Source organism: Eucalyptus grandis, chromosome 4 (genome assembly GCF_016545825.1).
Source record: "Eucalyptus grandis isolate ANBG69807.140 chromosome 4, ASM1654582v1, whole genome shotgun sequence".
Classification (NCBI taxonomy): Eukaryota; Viridiplantae; Streptophyta; class Magnoliopsida; order Myrtales; family Myrtaceae; genus Eucalyptus; species Eucalyptus grandis.
In genome coordinates, this window is record NC_052615.1 from 23,948,753 (window position 1) to 23,952,580 (window position 3,828).

Consider the following 3,828-nt stretch of genomic DNA (forward strand, 5'->3'; position numbering starts at 1 on the left):
GAGAAGATTTGGAAGCAGAAGAGAAAGAAATAGAGGAGAAAGAAGCTGAAGAGAGAAATGCAGAGGAGGAAAGAATTGAAGAAGAAGAGGTAAGAGGAGATCAAGAGGAAGGAGAGCATGAGGAATAATCTTCTCCACCTGAAGGCATGGAAACAGGGGGAGATCGAGAGAAAAGAGGAATGTCCTCATATCTTGCTACCGGTAAAGGAATCAGCCGCTCTCCAGCATATCAGAGGATATCTATGCTTCTCAATTTGCTGAGGAGGGACATGATGTTTCATCGCCCAATCTGCGTGGCTATGCTGATTTGCCATCGTTTGCCTTTACTCCATCTAATTGTGCAGAAGCTAGTACGCAGATTGATAATTCAGCAGATTTTCGCAGAATTCTGGATGTTCTCCTAGAAATGTGGGGTCAGATATATGCTCTGGGATGCGAAGTACAGAATATGCGAGAATGCGAGTCAAGCTTCTTGAGTTCTTTGAATGATCGATTCAAGCCCTTGCTCTTGATTCAAGCAAATGCTAAGAGTGAAGAGGTGACTCAACCGAAGGAAGATTTGACAAAGCTGGACGGCATTGTCCGAGTCAATGGGAGATTTCCAGCTTGTTCGTATTCCCAAGCATCCTTGATTCCATCTCAACCTTTTTTATGATGACAAAAAGGGGGAGAGATATGATTTGAACCTTCTTTGAACCTTGAACCTTTTTGAACTTGAACTATTTGTTTTGATGTTTGACTTGACTTTTGTGTCTGGCTGTGGACTGGATTTGGGATTTTGGATTGACTGCTTATATTAAGTACTATTGATATCTTGTGGATGGCTTTACTTATATGCAAGACTAACATATTTTCTGTGGTTGCAAATTCTAGTGTTTCTAGTGTTATCAATAAGCTATTTATCTTTAAAGTCGAAGTATATATTTTACTCGATATAAACTCTTTTTTTTTAGGATTCACTGTGATAATGAGAAAGATTTCTGGATATATGCAAAAACGGTCGATAATATCGAATTTGATGAATCAGCCCGGGTCGGTTTACTAATGGGATGCCCTAATGTGTCACAAAAATTCGCTTTAGACAATGATCCAATCGGAGGAATAATTGGAACTATTGTCTCGAACTTCTTCATAGCATTATTTATTAGAAATGAATTTTCTAGCATTTGACTTCGTACCACTGAAGAATTTAGTCGCACGCTTGAACGATAGCCCAAAAAGTCAAGAGAATACTTGCATAATTGGTTTATATCGATCCTTCCTGGTTGAAACCAGGCGTAAAATGATATTGCCATAAATTAACAAGGTAATATTTCCATTTCTTCATCGAAGAGGCGTATCTTTTGAAGCCGAATTGATTTTCCTTGATATCGAACATAATGCATGAAAGAATCTTTGAAGAACCATAGGATGCACTGAAAATCATTATCAAAGAAGACTTTGACAAAATGTTCTATTTTTACATAGAAATATATTCGCTCAAAAAGATTCTAGAAGATGTTGACCGTAAATGAGAAGATTGATTACGGAGAAAAGAAAGAAGTATTCGTATTCACATATATGAGAATTATATAGGAACAAGAATAATCTTGGATTACCTTTTGAAAAAATGGTAATATGGTTCTTTTGAGTAATAAGACTATTCCAATACTCGTGGAGAAAGAAACGTAATAAATGCAAAGAAGAGGCATCATTCACCCAGTAGCGAAGGGTTTGAACCAAGATTTCTAGATGGATGTGATAGGGTATTAGTACGTCCGACACATAATCTAAATGTGAAAATTTGTCCTCTAAAAAAGGAAATATGGAATGAATTGCTCGTAATTTATGAGATTTTGCTATTTCTTTCCTTTCTAAGGAAGATACTAATCTTAGGGAAAATGGAATTTCCACAATGACTGCAAATCCCTCGGAGATAATTTGAGAATAAAAATTCTTGTTTTGCCCAAAAAATTGATTTTGGATAGAATCATTAGCTGAAAAAATCAAAGGATTCTGTTGATACATTCGAGTAATTAAACGTTTCACAATTATTGAACTAGATTTATTGTCATAACCTGCATTTTCGAACAAAATCGATTTATTTAAACCATGATCATGAGCAAGTGCATAAATATACTCTCGAAAAAGAAGTGGGTATAGGAAGTCATGTTGTCTAGATCTATCTAGTTCGAAATATCCTTGAAATTCCTCCATTGGAAATTCGATTTGACTCAAAAAGAAACAAAAAGTACTGTATTCTCTTTCGGATAGGCCCCGAAAGGAGAAGGAAGGTTGGAATGCCAACGGGCGTCTAGTATTGAATTCACCGATGCGATAGTACCCATTTTGGGAACGTCCAAAGTGCCAAAGTCACTGAATGGGTAAGTCGCCAATCCCTAAAACGGACTATGGAATGTACTTTATCGTCGGGTTACGTTACGGGCGGGCATTTTACTAGAGGTTTATATTGGATCAATCTACCCTTGTGTGATTCCTGTTGAAGCATATCTTTGGGAGGGTGGGTGCGGGCGGACGATTTCAAAGCGGACTCTCCATTCATTAGACAAAGAAGATCGCCAAGATTTCGTGATCCGCCGAACTTATTCCAATTCAATGAGTATTCTCAATATTATGCCTTGAAGAGGACTCGAACCTCCACGCTCTTTAGCACGAGATTTTGAGTCTCGCGTGTCTACCATTTCACCACCAAGGCATCTTGAAAGTGAATCGTATTCCATGAATATGATATCTATCTAGTGTGATGTATGGAATATATGACAAAGGTGGAGTGTTGGAGTATTTCTATTGATCGCTCATGTCATATAGACCCAAGTCGTACATCCAATTGCTTCGATTTGAATTATCCGGAGGATGCCTTATATATATTAATATTATATCAAATAAAAAAGATGGACAATCAAACCCATTTGAGATATCCATATTTGCTTGAGTAATGTTTTGCAGGTCAAAGTTATCCAAATCTGTAGGAAAGTTTTGTCACCATCAAAAATGGGGAGATTGTTGGAGAAATCTTCCTGGACTATTTTGAAGCTGACAAAACGTTTCCATTAGTCTAGTCTAAAGATTTGTAGACTCTACTATTTAAAGTCTGAAGACCTCTGGACTGTCAGACTCAAGACTCAAAGTCTATTCTCATTGACAGCTTCTAATCCGTCGAAGAAAGGCTATCCAAGACTGGATGTTTCGTTAAGGATTTGACCTTATCGACTGAAGAAGATCTCTTGGCTGGATATGACATAACAGAATCCTTTATTGATTCAAAGATTGAGGATCCGATGATTGGCGAAGTATACTTGGAAGGTTCTACTTATGGAAACCAAGATCTTGATTGTATGGGCGAGTAGGATTGATGGGCTATCGACATGTTCCTTAAATAGCTCGAATGATCTTCCTAATTGATTCTATCCAATGGGAAGATTGGAAGAATTCATTTGGTAAGTGCCAACGGGTATGATGGCATAAAGGAGTATAAAAGGAAGACGTTCCAGTTGTTCGAGTGTGTGCGCGATAGAAGAATTCCAAAGTCTGAAGCTCTTTGTTCTTAGTCAATTCATTTTCTGAGCGAAATCTTGTACACAAAAGAGAGTTCATATTACTGAGAAACCTTGAGGAAGTGTGATAGAGTATCTACACTGTGGAATCAAGGGAGAACCTTACTGTAACATCTCTTTTGTTCATAGTAAAATCCAGCTGGTGGGCTATCAGTGCGGAAGAGTGGACGTAGGCTTGGAATAAGCCGAACCATTATAATTTCTGTGTTCATTTTCTCTTCCCTACTCTCTACTTTACTTTGATAATAATTTACCTTGTTAACGAAAGGAGAAC

General features: G+C 37.6%; 1 non-coding gene across 1 annotated transcript; it reads right to left on the reverse strand.

Annotated features, from left to right (window-relative positions):
- Positions 1-2,614: 2,614 nt before the first annotated feature.
- Positions 2,615-2,695, reverse strand: TRNAL-CAA. Its single transcript has one exon. It is a non-coding gene; the product is annotated as a tRNA-Leu (tRNA).
- Between the last annotated feature and the right edge of the window lie 1,133 nt (positions 2,696-3,828).